General features: G+C 28.9%; 1 protein-coding gene across 2 annotated transcripts in view; it reads right to left on the bottom strand.

The window, feature by feature from the left end:
• Positions 1-16,040, bottom strand: part of Abd-B (Homeobox protein abdominal B) — a 261,108-nt gene that overhangs the window by 226,961 nt on the left and 18,107 nt on the right. The window contains exon 1 of one of the 2 annotated variants that reach the window (XM_076410111.1): positions 8,136-8,360. The exons of the other annotated variant lie outside the window; for it this stretch is intronic. The gene's annotated coding sequence lies outside the window, so the exon portion shown is untranslated. Of the gene's footprint in view, positions 1-8,135; positions 8,361-16,040 lie in introns of those variants that run through there. 2 annotated transcript variants of the gene reach the window in all.

Raw genomic sequence — 16,040 nt, 5'->3', positions numbered from 1 at the left:
GTGATCGCCGAAACTGAGGCCTATTTTGAAGTAAAGGAGAAATAGTACTACAAAAGCAAAAAAATATCGAAAAAATAAAAGTATCGAAAAGTTGAAGGGTCTCTATAATCAGTTTATCACCCTTGAGGCGAATTATGTTGAATAAAAAAAACTAATTTTGCCAAAAAAATGTGTTTTACTATGGCTGGCCGGGGACTTTTCAATTAACCTGCTCTATATACTAATAGAATAGTGACTAAATAACGAAAATAAAAATATTTTATTGATCGCATTCTCTTTTAAATACCCCATTTTTTTAAATGATATAAATGGAAAGTATTATTTTCGATTAAGAACCTAAATTGATCTGGGGCATATTTTCGGAGCTTTTACCTGGAGTGTAGCCTTTACCTATGAAAACAGGTTGTCTTATCGGGTCGAAGTCAAAGGCGGAGCCTCGAGTAATTTACAGTGACGGATTTAACTAACGATCAGAATTTATTGGACAGCGGTACTAGTGACAGGTATATAAAACCAGGTTGGTCGTAAAGTCAACCGTTTGGAAATTTATGTATTAAAAATGGTGGATAAAAAGGCCATTTAAGATCGTCAATTCCACTGACACTCTGGATATTTATAATTTTTTTTATTTTTGCATATGTGGTTAATTAACGGTGGTTATTATTCAGCTTATTTAGTGTTTTGTGATTTCGTTATATTAAACTGTCCTCGATATTTTAAGGTCAATTTTATTATATAGGTGTATTATTTTTAATGAAATAATTATCTGAGATTGCTTGGAAGACGCACATTTCACATAAACATGAATTCTAATTAATTATATATATTTAATATATGTTTATTATTTTTGTCTTGCTGAAAATTATACAGAAGAGACTTCAAAGAACTAGCGAAGAAACAAGATATGCAGGCAGGATTTAGGCCGAATCGCGATTGTGTAGAAAATATTTTTACACAACGTTAATTTATTAGACTTTTTTATCTTACGTCCTGCTTTCGGCTGTTTATATTGGTCCTCATTTTGGATCGCTTGGACAACTGCACATGTTTGCCAAAGGTGGCATGAATACGAGAAATTGTGTAAATACGTACACGATTTGTCAAATTAATTCGACAATTTTTAAGCGTAGACGGCTTCATTTGTAGAGCCTGACTTGTTTGATGTTCTTGTGATAACACTATAGTTCATCATCATGAACAACCGGGTACTGCAAAACGCATATCCTTCACTAAATATCGCCACACTTGGCGATTGGTGGCACCTGTTCTGACTCTTCTAACTGTTCTGTTCTAGATTACTTTCTATGATATTGATTTATGTCTTGTTAGGAGCTATTTTCTGCATCTTCCAGCCAAATCCTCTCATCTATGCGGAGTTTGTTCACCTTTCATATATTATATAACTATATGTGCTAATACAGGTACAAATACTTAAAATTCCAGCATTCTTCACAATGTAGATTGCGTTAGAGAACCAAATGACAAAGAATAAATGGAGAAAAGTCCGAATCGTTAACAATTAACGGATCATTTGTTATTTAAAATGGTATAGTTCCAATGACATCCATTTAGAGTAACTACAAATAACTAGGATCAGTGACACAGGAGAAGAAAGTGAAATTTACTCTTGAATTAATAAGATAAATTGGTCAATCTGTAAGAACTCTCGATTCTTTAACATGATGCGTGTGCTAAAACACGACTTTTCCAAATGCGTCAACTTCTCGCGAAGACGCAATGGATAGTTCCAAAAAAAAGACATGGATCGAAAGAGTGGAATGAAATATCTATTCTTATATATTATTTGTAATTCTAATTATAATACAATTTTTTGTTCTACGTATACATTCTGTAACCAATTATTTATTTATAGTTGTTATATAGAATTATATATTTTTCTTACTTTCCCTAACAATGGAAGCAATTCTGGAAGAACATGTTAACAAAATTAGAATTCAATTCGTTTGTTAGCCTTAGTGAATTTACATCTGTGATAGTAATAAGTTTAGTGCCGAAGATCATGATTCGGTTTAATCAGAGTTACAACTAACTGCTAGTTGTCCAAAATAAAATTCTTATTATGCCTATAAACGGATTTTCGAACTGTTACTACGGGAACTACTTTATTACTACTACTTTTATTATCGAGCGTTGCTTAAGAAATTCTACATATTTGAAAATCAATTTTTCTCTAATAGAAACTTTAATGCTTGATATAATAATTAGAAAGCATTCTAAAAGGTAAACTTTAAACGGATGGACATTTTAACACATCCTAATTACCGACATTCATTCATAACAGCCTTCTTTCTCATATATTCTAAATATTCTCTTAAAATTTAACTAATTTAAATTCAATTAATGAGTAGTTCTATTATGATTCAGCTTAAAAACTAAGATGCTGCTAAGTAATAATACTTCTGCTCTATAATTTGAGGATACTGAGGAGAGACCCCATTCTCATGTTAATATCGAAATATTACAACTCTTGGATAAAGCCAGAAAAAGACACAGACTTTAAAGGACCAAACCACTTGATCTTGTATAGTGTATCTTAGTGAGGTGCACTTAATAAAAAACTGCAATGTTAATTCATAAACATTATTACACCAAGTACTAAGATAGGGTCGACGTGTCTTAGCTATTAAGAAAAGTTATAGATTAGTCCGCAACAAGTAATAACAATGCAAAAAATAAATAATTAAAAAATTTAATTCGATATATTCAGATAAATTTTATCAAAAAATATTGGAGGTATAGTTAGTATTATAAATAATTAAGATAATTAATAATGAATAAATATAATTAATAATGTAATAAATTGTTAATGGTACTGATATTATATTAGGTGTTTTATGCATTTTATTTAGCGATATCTATTGGTGAAAATACGAAGTATTACTGTTAAAAGTCAAACTTAACTGTTAAATAAATACTTTTAACATTTCGCTATATAACAAAACAGATATCAATTTAGTATTATTTTATGTTATTGAATTGTATTACGCCAATCAGGGAAGGTATAAAATTGAATTTTGAATATTCTATACTGTCGTTGTTTGGTTTTTAAAATTATGCTACTGCTTACATGGCGATTTTGATGTTATTGACAAAGATCAGCTTCAAGCTCGAAAGGGGTGGAAGAAAATGAATTGCAAGACTTAGGTATGTAATGAGAATGATCCAAAAGGGGGAAAACTGGCCACTACTCCTTCCAACATGGCTGTTTCATTCCTTGTCAGGCAAAAGGAAAGATCTTGTGTAATCAGTTGAGGCTAGCGATGAAATTATGTTAAAATAAAGAACTGATCAAACAAAGCACTGAATGACTTAAAGAATTTCATTATCAGCAATTCAATAAACAAAAAAGTAAATCATTTCTTCAGGTATCTAGTTCAAGTTGATAGTTCAATATGAAATATTATTTTATATTCAGTCATTGAAGTATTTGTAATTGTAATATTTTATTATATATTTTGGAAGTTTATTATTTATTAATACTTAAGTTTATGTAATATAAGTTTTGCTTTATATTTATATTGATATTGTATAATGCAAAAATATAACAAAAAAAAAGTAGATATAGAATTAGTTATAAATGGCTATCTGAACTATGAATAGAACGATTGTTTTCAGTTCTGTACTCGAGATCTGTACATATGGAAAGCAGAAGGATCATGTGCTTTTCAAAACAAACAAGAAAATTCGAAATTCTCCACTCTCAGGATGTGTTTTCGAAAAAGGCTGGCGATGTTTATGTTAAGAGCGTTTTTAAAAGCGTCTAGGAGCGTCTGGCCAGATAGTCTGAGTCGAATTCTTTGGCGACTGTTGCCTTCTAAAAATACTGTTTTCTATCAAATCTGTTTCAAAAATATTAGATGCGATAGTATCTCGTATATTTTTTTTATTGCATTATTATGTTTTATACATCATTTTTAATGTATTAATTTTTTTATTAATTGTTGTCATGTCATGAGAGCATATACTGCAATCCTCAGAATGTAATAAACAAAATATTGTTACATTTTTAAGCTCTCTCCTCATTAACGATAAATTGTTTTTTTTGGTAAGTAATTTATGTTGTGTAGATGCTTATATTGAGTTAACAGTACATTTATTTGAAAAATTGTAATCAGTGCAGGTTAGTTGTTGAGATGAAATATTTGCATTTGCAAGCGAGATATAAATCTATATGAGAGCATAGTGGTTGTAATTCAAATGTTGTTTGGTTGCGTAAGCAAGGAACACAACATAAATAAACCGTGCCGAAAGTCGTAAAAGATTATAGTGATATAATTTTAGTAGTGTTAACGAAATTAATAACGTATGTTTTTGTTTAATATCATCATATATAGTATCTTTTTCATATTTACACATATGCATATTTGGTGTCCTAAAATTCACCTAGGATTTCAACCTAAATTGCACCCTAAATAGCGCCACAACTGATCTAGCATCCAGATCAAATGAATTAGTGGAAAAAAGGTTTCCAGGGACATCAATTCACTTAAGAATTAGGCCTACTGACCCCTTCTCACTATATAATATATTGAATGTAGAAAGAGTTGTATAAATTAAGAGTTTGCTGATTGTTGCAGCGGTTATACTAATTTGCATTTTTATTAATTTACCAATCTTCAATTTTATACAGTCGACTTGCCATAATTTCACTAATCCACGTAGGTCCCGAATTTACGAGTACATCGAAGATACTGATGTTGTAGTAGGAGCTAATCAATTGAAACTAATTATTGATGGAATCCATTGAGGTTTCTTTTATAATTTTTTTTATTAATATTCGCCCAGATTCTGTTGTGTTATTTAGCGAACACACTCACATAATTTTAGGAACAATTATCCTATATTTTGTAAACTTATAAGCCACCTTTAGCCGCAGTGAGATTCGATCCTAGCAAGTTATTAGCGACGAACTAAACTCTTAGCACATACAGCTACCGGCTGAGTTTCAGTGAAGTTTTGAATGAAATTAGCTGTTGAAGTTTCAAGACGTAGTTGTTAATTAAGTCGAATAACAGGTCAATTGAAAAGTCCCCGGCGTGGCACATAGATGGCGCTACTAGAATTAAATCCCTATGTTTTCTAGATAGCCCTAAGCCTCAAAAGATGTGTGTATAAATTTGACAGTGCCCGATCATTAGTTTGTGAATTATAGCATTTTGAGTGAAGCAACTTTTATTATTGCGAAAAAAAATGGATAAAAAGGAATTTCGCGTGTTGAATATTGCTTTTTGAAGGGAAAAATACAGTCGAAGCAAAAACTTCGCTTGATGCCGAGTTTTGGGACACTGCCCCAGGAAAACCAACTCTCAAAGATTAGTATGCTAAGTTTAAATGTGGTGAAATGAGTACCGAAGACGGTGAACGCAGTGGACGCCCAAAAGAGGTTATTACCGACGAAAACATTTAAAAAATCCACAAAATGATTTCGAGTGACCGTAAATTGACATTGAATGAAATAGCAGACACTCTAAAGATATCAACTGAGCGGGTACATCATATCATTCACGAATATTTGGGTTGAGAAAGCTCTGTGCAAGGAAGGTGCCGTGCGACCTCACTTTTGACCAAAAACAACGACGAGTTAATGATTCGGAGCAGTGTTTGAAGATAATCAAGCGTAATAAACCTGAGTTTTGGCATTTATATGTGACAATGGATGAAACGTGGCTTCATCATTTTACTCCGAAGTCCAATCGACAGTCATCCCAGTGGACTGTACACGATGAACCTGCTCCAAAGCGTGGGAAAACGCAACAGTCCGCTTGCAAGGTTATGGTGTCTGTATTTTGGGATATGCATAGATTAATATTCATTGATTACCTTGAAAAAGGAAGGACCATCAACAGCAACTATTACCTAGCGTTATTGGACCGTTTGAAGGACGAAATCGCCGAAAAAGGCCGCATTTGAAGGAACAGAAAATACTGCTTCACTAAAACAATGCACCGCTCCACAAATCAGTGAAATCGATGGCAAAAATCCATGACTTGGTTTTCGAATTGCTTCCTCATTCATTGTATTCTCCAAATCTGACCCCTAGCGACTATTTCCTGTTCTCAGATCTCAAAAGAATGCTCGCTGGGACGAAATTTGGTGATCGCCGAAACTGAGGCCTAATTTGAATCGAACAAATCGTAATATAAAAATGGCATCGAAAAGTTGGAGAGTCGCTATAATCAGTGTATCACCCTTAAAGGGAATTATGTTGAATAAAAAAATATAATTTTGTCAAAAAAAGGTATTTTACTACGGTAGGCCGGGAACCTGTTGACTGAAAACTGTTGAAACTTGTTGAACCAATTGACCTGTTAATTCTAGTTCATAACATATTTGTTATTTAATGAGAAACGATTGAACTCCAACACATATTTGTTACCTATACGGGGTATTTTCGAGACCGACATTACTTTAAAATATAATCCAAAAATTAATTATCATTATAGAGTGCAAGTTTTTGAAGTGAAGAAATATTTACTCCTTTCAATTACCTGCGCTTAGATCATCGCAATAAAGCAACAAAACCAATTCTGTGCCATGTCATTTTAGTCACCTTAACTCATATGAAGGCTCAGCTCATTCATGGCACATATATTTGATACTATCTAGAACGTATAAACAAATTTCGTTAAATATGTATATTCTCTTATTTTCCGACCATTGTTTAATAAATTCTAAAAAATTAATAAGTGTTTTATCGAAATTGCAATTTTAAACAAATTATGCTTTGAATAAGAATATAGAGCATCAGACTGTTTCTTATTTCATTTATTCCCGTCTTGGCGATTAGAATATACTAATTCTCAACGATACAACAAAATTGAAGCCATATCAATTGCAATCGGAGTTTTGTATATATCGTACAAACCTTATTATTATTAGATTAATAAATTTAAAATATAATTTTTAATTTTGGTTGGCAAATACAAATGCAGATGGTTGACATATATTTGTGAAATCAAAATGGGGAGTTAGTGGTTGGTTACCACTGTATTACAGAGAAATATATAAATTAGAAGATTTTAGTTCTCTAAAGGTTGTATTTGTTAGAGCATTTGCTTAGATCAATTACTATAGACTAAATGGAACTGGCCACTGCTATTTCTGTCACTTAAAAGTGTTGCCAAATGTACTGAAAATTTTACTTATATGCGTATATACAGTTAAAATAATTCCTCATATTTAATACTTTTTATACTAATAAATTATTTATATAGTAAAAGAATTATAGTAGCAGTTATAGCAATTAAAACATATTTTGAAAAGTATACATACTGGTATATTAAAAGTATGTATTATAAGTTCAATATACTAAAAACATCATTTTCAATTTTGATAGATAGCTGACATATATTGTCATTTCATATAGTCGAACTAATGGATAGTTACTACTGTATTAGAGACAAATGCATAAATTAGAAGCTTTTTACTTCTCTAATAGTAAAATTACTTTATTTCGTCTATAACTTGTAAGCATATAAATTTAATTTTAGTCCCAATATGATTATCTTATAATAACAACTAGTTCTTGAGACAAGAACAAAGAATACGATCATAATTTTAAAAAAATGTTTGTATAGGAGAAACAAATTATGTCTAAATTAAAAGTTGATTGATGTCATTTAACTTGAATATTGATTGTACTCATTATTAGTAAATTAAAATAGCCGCTAATAAATTAAAGTGTTTTATGGCCCATTTTATTGTAATAATTTCAATTTTTATAGCAGTTCAATAAACCTGTTTAAGAATTAATTTATATCTCATTGAAATTTCAGTTTCGGTAATTGCGAATTGGAAATTCTGCTAATAATATAGGGGGCGCATTAACTATAGCATTACATTTGCTTCTGATATATATATATATATATATATATATATATATATATATATATATATATAAATAATATATTTTAAAATATTCTATATGATAGGGTTAAAGATAACATAATTTTAATCAATTTAAATTTATATATTTACATTTATTTAAGCGATTTTTTCTTTTGTGCAGTATGTTAATACATTTTCTTAAGTAAAATATAAAACAAACAATTATAGACATATATTAGAACATAAGGCATCTGAACGTTTTTATTATTATTTTTATTTCGACTTACGAGTAAGACAATCCACAACAAGTCTTCCTTTCGTTGAAAGCAGCTGAAAGTTGACGAACGCACAAGCCGGTATCAGACCAAAAACCGAAAACTCTCGGCCCGGAAAAATCACCCACCACAATCAATAGATGAACGGAGCTTTGTCGCTCTATTTTTTTTTAACCCCGTGTACTAATTATTTCTAGGAAACCGCTTTTCGAAAGCTCAAACGGTAACGGAATGGTGACGACCCGCCAACCTCTTGGCGGAGCGCGTATAATGGAGGCGCCTGCGCCGACCGTCATTATCTCGGCGTCGGATCGCGGGAGGCGGCAAATGTGCGACGAGAACCTCAGACATGCGCCTCTTGGTTGTCCTGTCTTTGTCTTGTCGACGGCTTTTGATCGGGGCGTCCTCCTCTGTCGGAGCTTTCGGCCATTAAGCTACGAATATTTCGGCAAACGAGGGAACTTTTGTTGTGCGGGTGTTTCAACTAAAAGCGCCAATGATTAACGCAGGGGAAAGCTGACGAAAGCTTATCAGGTTATATATTCAGAGGCCTGAAATAAAAATAATACTGTGACATAATATTCTTTGTTTAGTTTCGTTCTTATTATTTCAGTTATCAAATATATATTTACTTAATACGTAAGTATGTAAATGGCTTGATTAAGTATATATTTTGACCTAGGACTGGACTGGATTAATACTCACTAATTATTAATATTAATGTATTATTTGCGATTATATATTGATTATAAATATATATTATGATTATAATATAATAGATATAAATAGTAATAGGTTAATCAAATACTTTAATAAATTTATTAAAATTGTATTTTTTAGTTGTAATTTGTCTAATAACACACGAGCTGAAAAGTTCTGGGCGTAAAAAAGAAAATGCATTTATTTGTTCAAAATTTTTCATCAAAATAGGCGTGTCACCAATTTCTGTCTATTCAGATGACGATCGTTTTGATTCCGGAGTGAAGTGATGGTCACATTCACAAAAATTCCGGTTTGTTACGTTAAAACATGGCTAATCACAGCTTAGAATCATCAAAGCATTCTTGTTTTTGGACTTTCTCATAGTTAAATGATCATGCAGTATATAACCAACACGTTCTCTTGATATCTTTACGATGTTAGTTAACTAACGCAACTTCGCTTTTCGATCATTCGATCTTGTAGATTATTTTGGTGATTTTTGGTGTTACAACCTCATTTGTATGTCTATTACGTTCTACATCATCGGTGTCTACACCACGTTTGAAATCAGAACACCAACGCTTTATCGTTGCTTCTGATGGAGCGTAGTCAATTTCAAGTCATTGCTTCGGTTGAACGGTATTTCTTCCCATCATAAAGCAGTATAAAATTGAAACACAATTTTTTTTATGATCCATTGTTTTGAAAATAACAAAAGTAGTGTCACTCTTAGCACAATAACTCACAAACTTATGAGCAGAATATCATAAAATCTTGATAGCTGCCTTTTGAAGGTTAGTACTAACTGATAGAGCGGTTAGTGCAATAAAACTAGAATGCAATCTCTGTATTAGACACAGAACTTTTCAGCCCACGTGTTACATACTCGTTAAACTATAGTGCGACTTCACATCTAAGAATAAAATAGATCTAAACATGCTATGAGGATATGGTTAAAAACTTTATCGAAGAAATCATAGAAATGAAGTAAAATTTACCACTGAATGGTAAAAATTATATAGGTAAAATAAGAATAAGAACACAGAAATAACAACAAGAACATCTATCTCTAATTATATAGGCGATATAACGAAAGTTGATTAAAGCTTATCACAAAATATATTCAGAAAACCGAAGTAAAAATATTATTGTAATATAATATTCTTTGCTTAATTTTGTTTTTATTATTTCAATTGTCAAATATATATATATATATATATATATATATATATATATATATATATATATATATATATATATATATATATATATATATATATATATATATATATATATATATATATATATATTTATATAATACAGGACTGGATTGAACTAAACTTATATTTAATAAAATTAATTAATAATATTATACATTTATTTGTAGAATCTTAATATATTTTCGTTATACTGTAATTAATAGTTAATATGATTTTATCTCTATAAAAATAAATATGTATATAAACTTGCCATAAGTATGGTTAAATAATTAACAACAGAACTCAAATTTGAGCAAATTCTACTACTGAGTAGTAAAACATTTTATAGGCTATATAAAAATCACTACAACATCTCCAATTCTAGAAAGGATATTAGGAACTTATACTGGTCTGATAATATTTAAAAACATAAATATATTATGAAGATAGTTGGCCATCAAGTTGATATGGAGTGCAACTGAGTTGGTGAAGCCATTTATGGTGAATATCTAACAAGAGTCAAAACTAGGAAAATGTGAAACTCCCTTTTTGGTGCATAGAAGGTTTAGTGAACGAAATATAAAAAAAGGAAAAAGAGTGGGAACTAAATATGATGTTCATATGTACATGTAGTTTGTATTTAAAATGACAACAAGAATATAAACGAAAACTTATCATGATATATATAGACGACTGGAATAAATATATTATTGCAACCTTGTTTCGAACTTAAAAATTTAAGTTTTCAAAACTTTTTTTAATTGTATTTGGGAATTTTAGTAATTTCAATAGTTAGTTGGAGCAACTTCAATCTACCTTTAGTGATCTTACAGCCTGAACTGCAGTAAATAATGATGAACCGCAGCTAAGTGCTTCAATTAGGCGAATTAAAGAAATTCAAAAATAATGGCTTTATGATTTCCTTAGAGGTCCACAAATTGGCTCAGCTATGAAATGTACAGGAATAATAAATTCACATTTTTAAGGTAGTTTATGCAACATTATTTTAAGTAAGGGAAGTCATATTATAAACCAGCAGGAAGTAACATACCAGTTAGTTAGGACCTAACCCTTACCTAAAAGTAGTACCAAAAACAAATCCTCTAAACAGGCGGAAAATCTCTCCAAGAAGACCGAATAAGATCAGACTTTGCTCCAGCTCTCTACTGAAGAAACTGAAATAGTTACTTCTTATCAGATATTACACCTTTTCTTTATGAACAATCAAAATTTCCAATAAATACAGACATATATAACAGGAACATGTTTGGGCACTATTCAAACCCCATTTATACCAGCAGTGGAAGAGCCATTTTTTGAAAATTTATCCAATATAATCAATAATAACTCGAACCGAACCTTAACTAAATTATTGAAGCTTCAATATAATATTGATTTTAGTAAAAATGTTATATACAAACCATGATGTAATGTATAATGTGATATTACATATAGTGGAATATGCACCTGTATCAAGAAATAAAGGAAGACTTTTCATTTGACAAGCATTGTGGCACGAGTTATAATATAATAGAGTGCAACAATAGATAAGAATTCTCAGATAGATATAATGAAACTCAAAGTCGTAAAATAGTAGGTCAATATATAATATATCAAAGATTAATTATATTTTATTTGTAATCAAATATCTATAATAGTATTAATCAAGCAGCACTAACAAGCAAGCAACCAAATTTTCCGAGCATCCTGAAAAACTGAAATAAAACTCAAAATTTTTATCAAAGTATATATCTTATTTCTAATATTAAATACTACGTTTTCCTTCCAACACAAGTGATGTTAGTTACATTTGATCAAAATCAATATACAAGCCATTTATTTTCTTTCTAAAAATATCTTCTTCTGAAACATTAATAACTTTCTTCAAATTATGTTGGAGTCGAAACCTGTAAACTAAGAAGTCTGAAATATTTACCGATTCACAGATACTATACCATCACTAAGTGTGTCCAGTCACTTAACGCTATTATGGACGATAACAGCATTGTCACACCTGAAACACAGTTTACCCAAAAAGTCTGTTAAAAGAGAGTTTGTACATTCTCCCTTACTAAGTACATAAAGAAAAAGTTTCTCCTTTTGAAAAATAATGTAAAAAATAATTAGTTGACTGGTAAAAAAATGTCCATATTCAAAAAAGATACATTCATTTCTTATCAAACTATTACATTAGCATAAGAGAAATATATTTTTTTTAAATATACATATATATATATATATATATATATATATATATATATATATATATATATATATATCCGGCACTCTTGCTTAAGGACAATCATAAATATTAAACCATCACAAACATAAATATACGACCATGCCACAGCAGGATTCGAACTCACGATTATTGCAACATTAGGAGGACCGTCCTGTCGCCTTTACTGCGCCAAACAAGTCGGCTATTCAATCTATAAATGTGTAAACCATTAAAATACATGTTTTCTTAAATATATATTAATTTTGAATGCTATTTTTAATTAATATTAAAACTTTTAAAAAAATTGTTTCAACTAAAATTGAACCAATATAAAGTAAAATATATAATTGGTAATTGAAATATTATTTTAGTAATAATACCTAACGTAATAGCTTATATACTTAAACAATAATTATGTATGACTTCTATTTTATAGATATAGATTTATAGTTTTTATTTTCATATATATTATAATTTTAAACAGTAAAAATTTTATCTCGATGACTAAAGATGAGATATTAGGGAAATATCTAGCATATTTTTAACTTATTAATTCTTAAAAGTGAGGCATCTGTGGTGAAATTCACTCATAGTCGGCCAGAGAGATGTTAATTAAATTTAAATAGCCGGTAATATATATTTAATTCAATAATAGTTTCTTTATCAACTACGAAATAAATTCATATATCTGTGAAAACTATATCAGTTAATAAGAAAACAAAAAAATAACAAAATATACATATTTAAATCATTTTATTGTATTTTATGACGCGCCTTACTGTTCTTTATTCAGTATCAAAGTATAATATATTGTTAAACAACTTAACCAAACTATTAAACTGGATGGTTTTGAATTTCTCTATATAAAATAAGAATTTCCAATTTAGAATTTTAAAGTTATTCAATGTATAGAGACGCCAAAAAAAAATGAAAAATGAGTTTGTGATTCTATTACGGTAACCTAATACGTAAAATTTAATTTGTTATTCTTAGAAAGTCGTCCATATCAACCGAAGCATATGGTATCCATTGGCTATACGTTTCAAAATATATGAATGATACACGGTTAAAACTCGAATGCAAAGTTCTGCTATGTCCAACATATAGCCTTCTAATTACCAATTGTTCAGTTCAATACAGTATAGGTTGCCAGCCAACATGGCTTCGAAATTCTGAAAAAGTTCTAAAGTAAATGGATTATTGAATATTTACATCGACTTTTCGATACATTAAAAATTGTAAAAAATTATAAATCGACATATTTTTCAATAAATACCTTTTAAAGTGAAAATAAGATCACAATACATGCAAGTATCTTTTGTATGAGTTGGCGGAGCTTCAACGAGTTTTTGTCCACATATAATCCCTAGCTGAGCTATTATTACTACTTTAGCATAACTGTAGTATATAAATAATGTATAAATAATAGCTAAAATATAATAGTAAAATAATATAGATAATAATCATTCATATAGTTCTACGAATACTTAAATAATTATAACTGTAATACCTTGTATGCATTGTATAAAATAGGTCAGTCTATGCAAGTTTCGACCAATTACCGTTATATGTAAATTTCATTGAATCAAAAACATCTTCAACTAAATATTCACCAAAATTTAATATTCTGCTCAAGCGTATATTATAATTAATTTTTTTCGTCTGTTTGTCTTTTCAGATTTAACAAGAGATCATTTAGAGAATCGTTTTAACCAAAGAAGAACCGGAGTGTAAACAGAGAAAAAGGTGTTTTGTAAACTATACCCAAAACGTGTCCCGTCACTATTTGCTTTAGAATAAGGTGACTGTGAAGAACAAGGAAAATCAACACTAAAATTGAAGGTAAATATTATCGAGAGTATGTGTATTTTCAGTTATCCAAATGTAGCTTTACTATTTTTTTGCAATCCATGATTATTATGTTATCAAATAATGATTTTATTTTACAACATGTCAATGCTTATGTTTGTTAACTAATCTAAAAATGCAAGTTCCTTATAATTTTTCCATTTAAATTTTGTCTCTATTTTATTTTGAATTTTGTATATTAGAATGATTCCCTATATTATATACAATATTCAGAATTATTATGTAAGATACCAGACAAAATTGTTGATAAGATTGTTGATTATACACAATTTTTAAATAAATATAGCAATATAGTTAAATGCAAAACAGTAAAAAAATATATATTATATATATATATATATATATATATATATATATATATATATATATATATATATATATATATATATATATATTAATACATACATAAAATTGTATTAGGTGTGGTTTGGTTATATTAATCAATAATATCTATTGATGAAATTATGAACTATTAATATAAAAACTAATAAAACAATATAACCAAACTATTACATTCGATATATTTCATTTCTATATAAATTAACAATATTCTTCTCATAATTTAATTACTCAATGTGTACAGATGTTAATCATGAATCGCTCAAAATTGTATTTCCAACATTCATTAGTTTAGTTGTTAATTTTTTTAAATATTCTGAGAATACAAGTTCCTTTTTTCCATTTAAATTTCTCTCTATTTTATTTTATTTTAAAGAGTTTCATTTCATATTTTATAAGTTAATTACTAGAAAATTATAAATGTTCTTTTATTAATACCAGACCAAATTGTTGATAAGATTGTATGTTAGCTGATTATACACTGTTTCTAAATAAATATGACAATATAATTAAATGCAAAACAACAAACAATTATACAAACATTAATATGTATATTAATATATACATATAATTGTATTGATTTGGCATCGATATTATAATCTATAATATCTATTGATGAAATTGTGAGTTATCAATGTAAAAAACTTATTTTCATTTCCATATAAAATAAAAATATTCCTTTCATTTAATTTAGTTACTCAATATATACAGATACTAATCATGAATCGCTCAAAATTGTACTCCCAACATCTGTTACTTTTGTTGTTTGATATGTGATATTTTTCTTGTCTACTTCATCATATATCAGTTGTCGGTCTTAGTTTCAAATATTTAAAAGTGTTGATTTTAACGCCAATGAGTACTTTCATTGGTATATATATTTATAGTTTAATACGACTTATTGGACGAAAGATCACCTGAAATTCCCGTAGAACTTTGAGGTAAAAAATCTTGCTATGACTAGACACTTGTTCAGATCGATGGAATATGATTAGCAGATTGGTTTCAAAATATTGAAAATAACTGACAAAACGAATCAATAACTGGATCGCTTCCTAACCAATAAAAAATTATAAAAAAGTTTCAGAAAACGATGGAAAATATTTGGTTAATATATATTGTGTCACTTTTGTCAATATTGCATATTAAATGTATTTAATCAGAATATGATCGGAAATATATATGATCAGAAATGTATATAATCAGAACCCAAAATTCTATACATATATATTAAAAATAAACTTTTTATTCTCCATATACAGAACTTCAGTTATAGAGACGAGATGGAAAGGAAAAAACTAAATATATATTATATTTTATCCTTCCATGACATTCTGGTATATAAAAGTCTGATGAACAATATTTATGTTATATCATGTTGAGTAAGCCATGAGAAAAATTTTGAATAAATATGGAAATTTTTGAAACTGAAGCTTGTAGATACTTTTTAATTTATAGCTATGTATTTATTTCTTATGAAGCTAGAGCTTATATAGGCAGGCTAATATTACACGAATATTTATATTTGGAAATGTTTGTTGTAGTATTTTTTTACAATTATATTCGTTATAAAATTAATCTGTGTGT

Source organism: Rhynchophorus ferrugineus, unplaced genomic scaffold, assembly GCF_030347505.1.
Source record: "Rhynchophorus ferrugineus isolate W39M unplaced genomic scaffold, kcgeb_rfMv2 rfM1, whole genome shotgun sequence".
In the NCBI taxonomy this organism is placed as follows: domain Eukaryota; kingdom Metazoa; phylum Arthropoda; class Insecta; order Coleoptera; family Curculionidae; genus Rhynchophorus; species Rhynchophorus ferrugineus.
This window is presented reverse-complemented; position numbering and strand designations above follow the sequence as displayed.